Source organism: Pteropus medius, unplaced genomic scaffold (genome assembly GCF_902729225.1).
Source record: "Pteropus medius unplaced genomic scaffold, Ma_sr-lr_union100, whole genome shotgun sequence".
NCBI classification, from domain to species: Eukaryota; Metazoa; Chordata; class Mammalia; order Chiroptera; family Pteropodidae; genus Pteropus; species Pteropus medius.
The window spans coordinates 11,555,735-11,570,603 of record NW_024342471.1 but is presented as its reverse complement, the minus strand read 5'-3'; the positions used below and the strand labels follow the sequence as shown (position 1 = coordinate 11,570,603).

Genomic DNA, 14,869 nt, shown 5'->3' with positions numbered 1-14,869 from the left:
CCATGCTGACAGAACCTTGTCCCACCATGTTTACTGCCTACCCACTCGTGTGCCCTCACCACCCACAGCTTCGCCAGGCCACTGTCACTTTAACTGCAGCTCTCTCCCTACACTGACGCCCGAGAAAACTTCAGAAGCAGAGAAAATGTCCTCTGTGCCTTTGTGTCCTCAGGGCTCAGGACGGTGCCCTGTCCTGGACAGGTGCACAGGAAAGGTTGATGATGCAAAAACTTTGCTTAGAAACAGGATTGCAGTCAAGGTAGGGGGCCGGCAGAATCTTACTGATGTTATCTTAGAGTCACATGAAGGACCTTTGAGAAATCAAGAAGAATGTTGGAGGGGCCAAAAGATAAATAATGTATTGATTTTCCAAGAAAAGGAAACTGTCAGATTCATTCCTAGGAATTCTAGCCCTTCATATTAACTGGTCTGTTGGCAACTAATTTACAAAAAAATGAGGCAATTACCAAGATCTAATGTCCATCCCTAGAGAATGTCAGATGAAATTATTCTAATTTTCTTTTTTTTCTTTTTCAATTACATTTGACATTCAATATTATTTTATATTAGTTTCAGGTATACAGCATAGTGGTTAGACATTTATATAATTTACTGTTTGACAAGGTGCCCATGCTTGGAGCTGATAATATCTGTATTTCAGACAAGTATTCACTTAACAAATATTTATAGAGAGGCCACCCTAGGCAGGCTGTGTGCTTGTACTTCAGACCCAGCATAAATAAAACAGACAGAATCCATGTCCTGGTGGGGGCTGCAGGAGGTGTGAGGTACAGCCAGCACACAGCTGGTAACATACGGTATGATCAATGGCAATGAAGTCATGGAGAGAAACCAACGCAAGCTAAGGAGATAGGCTGATGAAGAGGAAGGTCAGAGCATCAAGTAGGGTGTTTGAGGAAGATGTCACAAAGGGGACATCGTGGCTACGACCGAAGGAGGTGGGTGAAGGGGTCACGCAGATACCTGGGGCTGGAGCATCTCAGGCTGAAGGAACAGCCTGTGCTGAGGCCCAAGGTGTTTGTGCCACACGGTGTAAGGAACAGCAGGCTCATGTTGCTGAAGCAGAGAGAGCCAGTAGGAAGGTAAGAGAAAGGAAGGTAACGGAGGGAAGGTGCAGAATGAGGGCTTTCTGAGGATGTGGCTTTAACTGAGAGTATATAAGGCATGCAGCCCAGTCTACCTTAGTGCAGAAACTCAGAGTCAAGCAAGACAGGAGAACGTGCCTTTACATGCATCCTGGAAGCATTAATGAAGAAAATAAAGGAATGGAAGACTATAGTAACAGACAACTTTTAAAATCAAAGACCCAAGTTTAATACACAACTTCTATGACCCCATAAATCCTAGATATAAGCCCAACAGAAAAAAGGAACTAGGCTCGCCGAAAGGCATGTTCTAGAATTTTCACAGCAGGAATGTTTGCAATGGCCAGAAATGCCCATCCACAGAAGGACAGGTAAGTACACTGTAGTGTACTCACACCATGGACTGCTCCACAGCCAAGAGAATGAACGATAATATGTATGAATGCTATAATGTGTATGAATCTCACAAAGATAACATGAATGAAAGAAGCCAGAAACAAGAGTTTTATACTGTATGAGTCCATTTACATCAAGTTCAAAAATGGACAAAACCAATTTAGGCTGTTAAAAGTCAAGATGGTGAGGGGCTTCGTTCTTGATCTGGGTGCTGGTTACATGATGAGTTTTGTGAAAACTCATCAAGCTTCCCATGCATGATCTGTGTACTCTTCTGTCTGTATGCTACACTTCCAAAAGTTACTCATAAAGGTAAATAATTTAGTTTAGTTTGGACCAAACAAATAAACTAGCACGACTGATTTAAAAAAATAAATAAATAAGACCTGGATTGGTTCAAGCGCTGGTGCTTATTAGCAGAGTAACCGGGTAAATCTCGTTGCCTCGGTTTTCTTGTCTCTAACAGGGAGGGCCCTAAATGAAGCCTACTGAGTCGATCACAAAGATAATGTGACAGTCAAATGAAAAATGCACATAAAAGTCCTTTAGAAAATAAGTCTCGTGATACGAATGTTAGTTGTTGCTAATAAAACTTTCCCAAGGGAGTGCTTAAGGATTGCAAAAGTCTCCAGTGGTAGACCATAAGCTCAGTTCTTGCCACATTTTCTTATAACTTTACAAATTACTTGGGTGAAGATTTAGCAGGTGAACACTTCCCTTCCAAAGGCAGAGAAATAACTGAGTTGGCAGGATCAAAATGATCTCAAGGCTGGGACAAAACCAATAGAAGAAATTCAACGGGGATCACTATAGTGTCACACATTGAGGTTCAAAACATACAGGGTGTAAGCAGAGGCTCCAACCCAGGGCAAAAGGATTTGGAATCCTGTTGATATTCCTGTGAAATATAGGATCGATCTGACAGAAACTTTGCGCAGAACTCTAGTTCTCCATTCTGTGCAAAGCACACGGGGAGACGTATGTCCAGTTCAAGGGTCTGCCCTTCCCTGTCTCAGCCCGAACCGATGGCAATGAGAACTGTTCTTGGCAGAACGTTAGCAGGGTGCTAGCAGATGAGTGTGAATGTGGTTTACACTGCCCTTCACGCCAAATTCAAACTCCTGAAGGTGGTGATGAAGATCTCAGGCTTTTCTATTCCCCTTGGCATGAGAGCCCCATCATCTATTACCAACACCCCAGTGTCCCTCAGCAGAGATGAGGCTGTGGTGAGCCCCAGGGCAGACTGGGAAGGTGGTTCGTTCTACTGTCAGCCTCTGGTTCCAGGCCTGGGAAAGGTCTACAGACTCAAGGCTGTTATGGAAACAAGGCAGAAGACATTGGTGGTGAATACCTGGAACAATCAGTCACAACTCAAATCTTCTCCTTTGGAGCAAATATACTGCCATTTTCACTCTCAGCCATGGCATTAGGGGGAGGTGGGAACTGAGTCTGCCTTAGGGACACATACCTGGCTGTAGCCTTGGCCCCCAGGTGAGAAGGTCAGCAGTCCAGTATCCAATGTCCAAAGAGGTGTGACAAATTCAACTCTACTCAGCATAGATCAACATCCAGAACAGAACACAAGACCGTAGCTGGGGACAGAGTGACAAGGTCCATTGGAATCGGGAAGAGTCAAGTGAAGGCCAGGAGTCAGGGCTCCAGCCAAGCAAAATGGGGTTAGAGCAGGACTCTAGCACCTGAGATACCATGAGAGCTGGTCCTTCCATCAGCTGGTAAGTTTTCAGTACTGCCACATGACCAGTAGCTGAGGAAGGCTAGGACTTGGAGGACCTTAAATCGCCCTTGGCATTGAGGGCAGCAGGCTTACATCCTGGGAGGAAAGGCAGTGGCTCCACTGCCGGCCTTGTTCACATGAAGCCAGGGCCTTGGCAGGATCCGCCAGGTAGGGCAAGGCCTCTGGAAATGGCAGTGACCCATCTCAGCCCAGGGACCTGGCCTTCCCTTCCAAGCCCTGTCACTGGCTATGCACACTGCCCTTTACCTGGTTATTGAAATCTCCCTCTGGGAAACTGAGCATTGCAGAGGAAAAGCCTAGTCACATCTGTTTGACGGGGAAAGAAATTCCTCGGGCAGGAATCTTCTAAAAGCCACTCTTGGTGGTGTGGATTATGCAGGCCTTTCCACCCTCCGACAGAGAAACCAGCCCTAGCTCTCAGTGTCTGCTGCCCTCGCTCAACTCCAGTGCTCTGGCTCCTCAGCAAATGGTCACCTTGCCAATGATCCCAGCGAAAACAGAGCTCTCCTACTCTACTCCTGGTTCTTTAAAACCCACTCATATTTTTTTTTTTCATCCTAATTCTAGGGCATTTCCAAAACTCAGACAGACTTTTCCATATCGGTTACTTTTGACTATGTTTTCCATTTGGCCCATTCCAAAAGGGAAAACTCAAAGCCCACGAGTCCCCATGGACATTAGGATTTGGGTCTAGGCTGCTCTCTGTGGAGGCCGATGCTGCTGTTGTGTTACTTTTGTGCACGTTAAAATTTTTTAAATCATAACAAAGGTTGGCTTCTGTAGTTACGCATGCTGAGGCCTCACAATGCTTGCTGTCGTAGAGGGGCTGATTACCTAACTCCATTTATCAAAGTGTCACTTCTCTGACAGGCCCTAATAAATATCCTGCCAGAGACCCCGCACCTGGCAGCCGTGCCACTCGGCAACACGCCGCTAACCTAATTTGCTAATTGCTGCTTTCCCCATTAATTTTAGTCCTGTCTTGTTTGGTGTTGACATGGAGGAAAAAGAAATAGGGTGGAAAAAACAGGCAAGAAAGGAAATATCTCGGGGTCCCCCAGCATCCAGCCCGCCCTCCCATTCCTTCACACAACCACTCACTCACACTCACACCTAAATTCTAACTTTCTTCCCCTTTCTTTTTCTCATCATGGCTGGAGGAGATGAAACATTTAAAGGTATAGGGTCAGATTTTCCAAATCAAAAATCAAGGCAAGTGCCTAATAATGGGATAGACGGTTTGACAATGGGGCAACCTTAGAAATAAAGACAAGGGATGAATGGTTACTATATCTAAAGCCATTCTAATCAGTATGGTTGTTATTTGTAGAGAAAAGATCTAATAGGGCATCAAGGGGTTAACAAGTCCAGACCATCGGTCCTTGAATATGGCCACGCCCACTGCCCTTCAAGCCCAGTTCTTCATTCCAGCCCCTCCCTATGTCACAAGGGAACTCTGTCTCCCTTTTAGTGTCTTTCTGAGCAATGATATTCAAGATAATGGCAGGATAATGCCTAGGACAGAACTTCCTAGCCAGGTCTGACTCTCCAGGCCACCTGGACTTGCCACACATCTATTCCTTCAGCTCTTCAACTCCTGCCAAAAGACTACAATGATGGAGAGGTTCGTTGTGGGTTATTTGATTATAAATCATCACAGATGAGCCCAGTGGGTTCAAGGGCCTAGTGGAAAGACAAAGGCAAGAATGGAAAAGACTCCAGCCATGAGCAAGAAGGACATAAGATACACTCTCTTTTCTGAGAGGAACAGAAGTCCCCCTCTAAAAAAGAGGGATGGCTGTCTCACTCACCAACGGTGTGAAAATGACCTCCTTCTCCACCTTGGTACGTGTGAGCCTTGGCATTTGGCTGGTGACCTGACATCCAGGAAGTACCTGTTAGAGCCAGTGGTAGAAATTGTGCTTAGATGCAAGGCTACAGGTCGAGTGAATAACCCAGCCTTCTGGGTTCTTACCTCTACGAGAATGTGCTTTCTGAGAGTTCATGTCTAGCTCCAGCCTGGATAGAGCATCTAATTCATTGTCCCCATATCACAGCACAGACTATGTATCCTCTCCAAGAAATGAGGTTTGACTGAGAGAGGAAATGGAGCAGAGGGGAGGCGGAAACTAGGAAGAGGCCGCAAAGTGTAAGTCACCAAGTCCTTCGTTCCTGGGCTCCATGACCAGGTTATCACTGATGGTGGAGGATGAAGTTTAGGTGGTCATACACACTATTGGCAGAAGACTAAGGACAATGTCCACCTATGCAGGAGTGTGTGTGTGTGTGTGTGTGTGTGTGTGTGTGTGATCACACACATGGGCACACTCCAGCCTCAGAGTATCCACATACATGTTCAACCATGTGCACAAAACTGCACTGCAGACATATGTGTTGATGAACAACGCTAATGTGACCATGTCCCAGAATATCTCTGACCAAGCATGCCCATGTGATTGTCTAGCTACATAAAGACAAGTGTGCCTGGACAGAGAAATGAAGACACATATCTTTGTATACATAGGCAGGGCTGTGATATCAGACATTAGATCTGGACAAAAACTTCGATGAATGTTTTCCACATTCCCATTCTCAGTCCCAGAGCAACTGAGGCTGCATTAGGACTGAGATCGTGTGCTTAGAATACCCCATCCTTCTTCGTATACCTAGAAAACTTTTATTCCTACTCCAAAGCCCAAGTCATTTATCCCTTTCCTCCCCATTTTGTCTCCATTGGAATGTCCATCACAGGGCCTCTGTTTTATAATAATTTCCACAACATGTTTCAGTTATCTGTGTCCATACAATTCTGCCTTACTGGTCTGTGACATCTCCAGGTCAGAGTGTGTGAGCCTGTGTCTTATTCTTTCTGTACCACAACATCCGGTTCCTGATACTCACAGGTAGAACAAACTTTTGCAGAATGAGTTCTTGAACACTGGCTGTCATACCCAGGGCTGGGCACTAGGATGACACATCCTTGAATCAGATGTCAGCTACAGTGCAAAACAAAGACAATTGGATACTTTTAATTCTACTAAGTCAGTGACAGCAAGAAAAGAGGTAAATATATCTGGGCTTGCTTGATAAAAGCAGTTGCTAAAAACCCCGTAGGGTCTCCAAAGATGCCAACAGGTGAATATTTAGAAGTCATCTCCTTTCCCTTCATGACAGTCTAAAATGGGGAGGGTATGGAAAGCCGTTTCTTCAAATGCCAGATAGTAAATAATTTTGGCTTTGAAGGCTACACGATCTCTTCTCCTCAACTCTGCCATTTCAAGGCAGTCATAGACAATACATAAATAGATTGATGTGGCTGCAGTCCAGTAAAACTCAATCGTCTGCCAACTTCTGGTCTAGAATTCTAAAGTAGAGAGAAGAGAGTGTCAGCCCCACACCAGTGACAGCAGTGGCCTCTTGTTATCAAAAGAGCCTAACCCATCAGCACATCTGGGAAGCACATAACCCGACTCCACCCCTATATTCAACAACATGCCAGAGCAGAGACCTGCTGGAGGTTGAGGACTGGGTTGTCGTGTGTCGTTGCAAAGGCTGCGCACTGCACAAAGCCAGGAAGAGCCATTCACATAGACCGTGATGTGAACCGTGCCCTCCTTGAGTTGGTCAAATTCCTTGAGCGTCAGCCCTGCCCGAGGGTTACCAAGGAGCCCCAGGTGTGTGAGGAAAATTCACTGGCTAGCGGTGCACATGCACTATTGGCTGCTACTTCACTAGTTCAGATACTTGATGGACAAGGGTAGCTCCCTCAAGATATGGACTGTGAGCCGTTGCTTTTTTGAAAACAGTTCAACGGGGGCTTTTACATTGCATAGATAGTTTGAGGATGAGGGAAGCCAAGACTAGAGGGTCCCAGGAGGGTGTGGATCAGGGACTGTGGGGACTATGGGGGCTAAGGAAAAGCTGTTCCTGTTAAAGCTTAGAGGGCATGTGACTTGGGGACTGAAGTTTGCCTGGCCCCAACGTGCCTCTGTTGTGAGCCTCCCACTCTTGGCCCCTGGTTACTTGGGACCCAGAGGTCAACAGAGGCCTCTGGAAGTATCCAACCCTTCACCCTGCCTAAAGAGCTTGGAGATGGTTTGTAGAGGAGGTGGAATGCCCACCTGCATCCTCACAGGCTACAGGGCCCAACCCCTTTGAGCCAGCACAGGAACCACTCCAGAACTCATCCTGCCCCAAAAGGTTCCTGAGCCGGCCGCAGCTGGCCCCAGATCTCTCCCAGGATAAGCCTGCCGTCTCGATCTCAGCCATTAAACTCCACCTAGCTTCATTCCAATAGCTACAGTTGAACAAAATATTGCCCTGTTCCTGGTTACGTTAAAAGGGCCTAGTAAAGAATAATAGCAAAGATGCTCACAGCCAAAAGCTGCTCTTGATGGCCCTTTAAGCGTGATTTACAGCAGACATTTAGCAGTGTCCCTGGAACGTTTGCTGGCACCGATCGGTGGGAAGGATGTGCGTGGCGCCTCCCTGGGCCAGCAGGCAGGAACATCCTTCATTCTAGGCAGCTCTGCCTGCCCCCTTGCACAGTGCCGGCTCCCTCATGGTCCCGCTCAAGTCCATTAGGCCCCTGACTGGGCTGCTTTCTAGTGATCCAGCTGTCAGGTGCCTTAGGACAAGGCCAGCTAAAACCTGTCCTGACACCATGGCTGGGAGGCCTGAAGATATGCTGGGATCTGAGAAACTGAAGCAGGGACAGGGGTAGAAGTATAAAAGGTAATGTATGTGTGCGTGGGAGGGGAGGGTCCCTGGAGAACAGAGGGCCCTATTAATTCGTTCATTCAACACATATTTATTGAGCCCCTACTATGTGCCAGGCAAATTTGATAGAGATGTGCACAAAAATAGTATGAGGGCCCTATTAATTCGTTCATTCAACACATATTTATTGAGCCCCTACTATGTGCCAGGCAAATTTGATAGAGATGTGCACAAAAATAGTATGTTTGCCCTAATGAAATTTATTAACTAGAGGGGAAGAGAAATGTTAAGCTATCAATAACAATAAAATACGGTAAAGAGAGCTCAAGGTGATAGCAAATATGTCCAGCCTTGGGGCCATCCCTGAGTATGTGGGGTTTTCCTAAGACGTAAACTTGTGCTATTCAAGTTGATAATGCTAGCCACATGTAGCTATTGAGTGCTTGAAGTATGGCTCTTGCAAGTTGAAATGAGCTTCAAGTGTAAAATGCATGCTGAATTTCAAGGACTTCGAAATACAAAAGAAAGAATGCAAAATACCTGATTTGTAATTTTAGATCGATTACATGAAATGATAAGATTTAGGGTATATTGGGTTAAGTAAAATGTATTATCAAAAATTAATGTCACTGTTACTTTTTACTTTTTATAATATGGACAGAAGAACATTTAGAAGTAAAGCATGATCTAAGTAATGAATGGGGATTAGCCAAGTGAGGGGAATTAGGGTACAAACCAGAAACTGAAAGTTTGATTATAAAATCCACCCCGTTTAAAGTCTGGATCCAACAAATAAGCTGTCCTCCAGCAGAGAAACCGAGGCAGAAGCCCCTCTGCTGACTTACACAAGCACATTTATTTCCCGAATACAAAGAACATCTAAAACAAAATGTCAGATTGGTTTTATTTCATATGCCACCTCCAACAGCTTGGTAGTAACTGACTAAGGCACTGTGTTAAGGATTCGGAGGTACTGATTATGAAGGAGTAGTGTCTGCCATGGAAGCGTGTTTGGCTTGGTATTTGCCATTTGATCTAGGTTTAGATCAAATCCCATAGTCACCTGCAAGACAGTGTCCAAAGCAGACCCATATCTTGGAATTTAATTTACAAACTCAGCAGCCCAGGGGAGTCTGTAGGGAATTCACTTGACAGCAAAGAGACACCATGACGTATCTTCAAAAAATATATCAGGATCTCAGACTGTATTAAGAGAGGTTACAGGGAGAGAATCCTGCTGCTCCATGCCAAGCAGACCACACCTAGACTACACACTTTCGAAGGACATAACCATCATCGAATAATTCAGAAAAATACAACCAACTTAGAGAGAGGTCACAGAATGCCGTTATGTTAAAGTCAATAAAATGAATTGGGAGCTAAACCTGAAGACCCATTCTCTTCACTGTAGAATCAGCCTTGATTAGTTCAACAAACATTTAGTAAGCACCTACTCTGTGGCAGGCACCATGCCAAGCTCTGAACCTACAAAAGTGAACGCGGGGTATCTTTCATCGGCCCGTCCTTATCCACTTGTTCCCTTCTTCACCCTGCTCTGCACCAACAGACTCCCCTCCCCTATAGCTTCTAGTTGGGTTCAGCCAATAGGTCAGAAGGTAGGAGGAAAGGGAGGTCATGGTATTTGCCAAGTTGCTTTAGGTTGGCTCCACTCAAGACCCCAGCTCCTGCCTGGTAGCCTTCTCCTCGCTGCTCCCTAAGTTCCAGCACTACTCACTTCCTCTGCCCTTCAGTCACTAGGTTGGTAACAGCTTCCTAATGCTGCTAGCCCTGAGGTGCTACACCATCCCCTTAACGATTCCCTTCCTAAACCTGTCCACGCCCTTACAAACAGCCCCTTTCTTGAAGTCAAACTATGGGATTCGAGGATGACATCTATTTCTTGCAGGAATGAAACTGGTTTGATCCCCACCCTGGTGGAGTTTACTGTCTGATAGGAAAGACAGGTGATAAACAGGGAAACTAATTGTGGTAAGTTTCATAAAAATAACAGCTTGGTACAGTAAGCATCAGGGGGTGGGGGTACCAAATATTTTAAAGTGGTCAGAAAAGCTCCTGAGAAGGTGGCATTTAAGCTTATTCAAATTATATGGCATCTGAAGGATACGAATTACCTGAATGAAGAGCTGTTTTGATGTAATCTAGGACCAAGGAGGGAGGGGTGAATTTGGTCCTCATTTTGGCCCCCCAAAACTTCTCCGATATGAAGTAAGCAGCCCGAGGAGATGGCGAGATCCCCCTCAGAGATGCTGTTGCAGAAACTAGACGGCTCCTTGGTGGTGGCAATGCCAGAACCAAGATTCGTCTCCTGGAGAACGGGTTGAAGCCAGCTTGTCCTGGTAGGATCTCCCCATCCCTCTCGTACCCAACCTGAATCTTGATACATTACCACACTCCTGCTGCCTCCATGGGTCAGGAGAACAGAGATATAAGTCCTAAATTGTGGGTGACAGAAAACAGGCAAAATTGCCTTGGAGGTACACCAGTTCCACAGACACGAGAGGAAGAAATGAATGCAAGCCCATGAGTAAAAAGGGATTTTACCACACAATAACTGTCCACTGCACACCAGCAGCAGTCAGGTGTCTAGAATCTGCCCCAATGTCTAAGATTTAAGAGGAAGAACAGAAGAATTCTGCTTCTCTTGAAATAAGAAGAAGACTAAGGATTTTCTTCTTCTGAAGCTGGAATCTCAGGGATCCGTGGCTCTCAGCCCTGAACTCTCCTTCGAATCACCTAGAAGACTTTTTAGAAGTACTGTGCCCCACCCACCCTTAGAACTCTCGGTGTAATGCATCTGGAATCTAGGGTAGCCCAGATTGAAAACCATGGCCGAATGCAATTAAAAGGGTCAAAACCAATAAAGGGAAACACTAGGGCATCCCAAGGGGCCTTTGGAGTGAGGTCCAGCTTAGGGAACATTCTCTACGTTATTGTCAAACTTCAGAGTGAATCAGGATCATTTGGGTGCTTGAAACAGATTCCTGGTCTCCACCCCACATGGGTCTAACTCTGTCCATCTTAGATGGGGTCTACGTAGATTATGGAAAACAAATGGAATGGGGACAATACTAGTTTGGAGAAAATGCTACTCAGAAAGTGCTAACAACAGGGAACACCTCTAACACTTAAACCCCTACCTGAGAGCTTTGGGGAAGAAGGAACGGCCGCAGGCATGGTTGGGCAGGTATCATCCCGGAATCTTTGGATTCGGAAAACAAAACTGTATGGCTAGAGCGGGCATGGCTAGATTAAGGAGAAGCTTGAGAACCGGAACGATTGATTCCTGGTGGGTAGAAAAGAGAGACGGGGAGTGTTAGAGTTTTGGAGGTGGAGAATGAAGAGTTCAGAGTGAAGATGCGAGGTCAAGGGGAGGAGGACGTGAAAAGTCATGCTTTTACTTCACTGAGGTCGTGTGTAGAAGGGGAGGGAGAAAGGGTGGACTTTGCTCCTTGAAGCTCAGAATCAACTCTGAGCACTTACATTCATCAGTGCTCGGAATACGGGAGCAGGAGTCGGGTGGGGGTTTTCTTCAACTTCATAGGCGTATAACTGACAAAAGTGTAAGATATTTAAGTGCACATCGTGGTGATTCGATACACACGGTCACTGTGAAATGATTCTCACCACCCATCACCTCATTAGTGAGACCATGCAAGTTCTACTCTCTTAGCAAATTTCAGTGCTATAATACGGTGTGATCAACTACCGTCGCCATGTTTTATATTAGATCCTTGGACCTTATTTATCTTATAAATGAAAGTTTCTACCTTTTACCAACCTCTCCCTCTTTTCTCCTCCCCTCGAAAGTAGCAGGAGTTTTAAAAGCATGTCAGAGATATGTTGGGGAGAATCACTACTCTTCGGTCTTGGCGGGAACCCCAGGGCCATGGCCTCCCGTGCCAGGCTGTGCTTCCTCCCACTCTCCAGGCCCTGCCCTGAGTTCCTGCTCCACTGGTTTGACACCCACCAAGCATCTTCAGGAAACATGGCATGAGAAGGAAACTGTGGGTTCCATTCCTGCTGCATCCACCCAGTGTGGAGAAGAGGGCCCTTGATTGGCCTAGGCCTTCCCCATCACTCAGCCAGGCTTCTGGACAAACTTCAGTGCCTTCTGCCATGCCAGCCATCCCTGAGCTGCACTGTACCTTAGGATGACCTGTGAAGCTTTGAAAACTGCCTCTGCCTGGCCCCATCCCAGATCAAGTATTTCAGCATCTCATGGGACCCTGCATTGAAGTTTTTAAAGCTCCTTGAGTGATTCTAGCGTGCCAAGTTTTGAGACCACTATCTCAAACTGTCCAGCCACCTCCCTTTCGTGGGCCCTGGGAGGACAGAGCTGCCAGCAACTTGCTCGGAGTCGAGTCAGCTCTGCGAGGTGGTGTCCGAGCTGGAGACAGGCAGCCAGCCTGCCAGCTGCTCGCCCTCCAAACCCCAACCCCTGCCGGGCTCAGCACAGAGCCATGCCAGGCCTGCTCCCCAAGGCGCCAGGTCCTCCAACTAAAAACAGGCGGCCGGAGTTCAGGGCCCGCTGGCGTTCTCTCGGCAAGCACCTTTTGTTCCAGGCTCAGAGCTGTTAATTAAAGAGCCATGATTAATGAGGAAGCGCTCCTGGTCCCCATCTAGGATGAGAGGTCCTGGGGATGCTGACTTTGCTGGAGGATTCTACCGTCAGATTCCAACTGGAGCTATTTATAGTTCGGGCTCCAGTAGGGTTGGGAGGAAGGTGCCCCTCCTCCCCCTCCTGGTCTTCTCTCCTTCCCTCCTCCCACCAGCACACCATGATGGAACATAGAGGTGGAAATATTTATTGGGGAAGAATTTTTTAAAGGAATAAACCTTAGCACGGAGGCATTCGTATTATTTCATCCAAACACTCATTCCCTTGACTTATATTTACTGAATGCCTACTAAGCGCTGGACTCCAGGCCAGCCGATCCCGTTGTAGCTCTGATTAAGAACAGCGTGTCCCCTGCTCTAGTGGAGTTGTCACTCAAGGGGAGAAGTCATTCCCAGGGAGGTCCACAAGTACGTGGACAATTGTCAACAGAGGCCAGTGCTCTGCAGGAGTGGCCCGTGGCTCTGTGTGAAAAAGGATTCAATGACCTTGGCCACAGTGCTGACCAGGAGATCACTACCATTCTCACTTCTAATGAGGAAACAGGCTCGGACATGCTCAACGAGTCCAGGTCCCACAAACAGTTCGTAGTAGGGTCCAGGTTCAAAGTCAGGTACAGCTCCCCAAATTTATTTCCTCTTCCTCCCAGGCACATGGCTGGATGGCATTTCTCGGTCTCCCTGAGGTTACGCATAGCTGTGTGATTGAGAATGAAAGGAAGGATGTGCACACTGGAACGTCAAACCCCCCACGCGCTGTCCTCCAGGCTCTGGCTGATGAAATCCAGGCTGACCTTGGAAACCACGTGCAGGCACAGAGTCTCCATCGACCTGGATCTGCAAATGGCTTCGAGGAGCAGACCCGCTCCCGAGCCTCCCACCCAGGGGACTTTATGTGAGCAGATAATAAACTTATTTGTTCTGAGCCCCTGAGATGTCAGGGTACACTGTTACAGCAGCTAGCATTGCCTAAACTGATATAGCAGACCTCCCTGCTCCAAATACTGTGTCTACTGCCCCCTAGAGAGTGTTAGTGACTCCCTAAAACATTTAATGAAAGGCATCAAAATCACTGGAGGTGAAGGGGGAGGAGGCTCAATGTCCTTCACTGTCAGGCCTGTCTCACAGGTGACTGCAAATCAGCCCTGAAACCACCCCTGGCCCTGGTCCTCTCCCTCTTTCCTCTTGCAGCTGGGACCAAAGTGGCCCATCCTGCCCTGGCCGGGAACAGAGGGCCCAGAGGGTGGGAGAGCAGAAGAGGTGTCTTCCGGGACTGGATCGGAGTCGTGGCATGAGTTTTCCCATGGAGGCAATGCATGGCACTATGGTGGGTCAGCCTGGAGGGGACAGAGCCTGGGAAGTAGAGGGACACATCCTGGGGATGCCGTGGGGTGGGGGTGACCCAGCTACAGTTCCTTCCTCTGTAAAGTGGTAACATGAAAGAGCTGCTGGGCTGCCGGATCGGTCAACTCCCAAATCACTTTATGTCCAGACTTCTCAATATTCAAGCAAATAAATTGTCCTTGTTGTTGAAGAGAATTCAAACTGAATATTTTTAACTGGTCACAAAAAGCATTCTGACTCATCTGTAAGACAAAACACATAAGGTCTCTGTGATTCTACTTCCTCAGCTGTAAAATGGAAACATCACTCTTTTTTATCGATGAAGATGTCTGCTATGGGGACCATCATAATAGTCGGCCCACCTTACCAGATTTCTGTGGGGATTTCACGAGCTTGCATTTTAAAGAGCTATCCCCATTCAATGGCAGTTTGCAAAGCTACTTCTCTCCCGACAGAGCTCTCAGTGTCCGCAGAGTGTCTTTTATTTTACTCATTTTTTTGTAGATACCAAACTCTGTTTCTGTGAAATGATACTCGAAAGCCTTCCCTTTCACATCATGGCTGAGAGCCTGGACTCAGAGTCACATTGCCTGGGTTCAAACCCAGCACACAGGGCAGTGTGGCCTGCAGGAGGCCCCAGTTCCCTTCCCCGTAACACGGACTCGGTGGTTCCTGGGTCATTCGGTGGTTCCTGGGTCATATGGTGGTGAGGGTTGGAAAAGATGAGGCATGTATTGCTTTCAGCACAGTGCCTGGCACACAGCGAACTCTTGAAAAATGGTGCCTGTCACACAGGCTGTCACACACAGCCATGTCGACCCCCCACCAGGGCACCTAGCCAACACGGTGCCAAGTACAGCTGGAGGCCACCTGGGCTCCACACCCCCAGCCATGTTCCTTGGCTCAGAAGAAG

General features: G+C 47.1%; 1 long non-coding RNA gene across 7 annotated transcripts in view; it reads right to left on the bottom strand.

The window, feature by feature from the left end:
- Positions 1-14,869, bottom strand: part of LOC120603662 (uncharacterized) — a 73,482-nt gene that overhangs the window by 55,802 nt on the left and 2,811 nt on the right. For 3 of the 7 annotated variants that reach the window (XR_005653068.1, XR_005653067.1, XR_005653069.1), the window contains exons 1-4: positions 11,136-11,957; positions 6,160-6,254; positions 5,070-5,153; positions 2,971-3,094 (exon numbers count right to left, since the gene is read on the bottom strand). This is a non-coding gene — a long non-coding RNA (uncharacterized LOC120603662). Of the gene's footprint in view, positions 1-474; positions 2,814-2,970; positions 3,095-5,069; positions 5,154-6,159; positions 6,255-11,135; positions 11,958-13,142; positions 14,199-14,869 lie in introns of those variants that run through there. The other 4 variants (XR_005653065.1, XR_005653066.1, XR_005653064.1 and 1 more) reach the window with 3 other exon arrangements.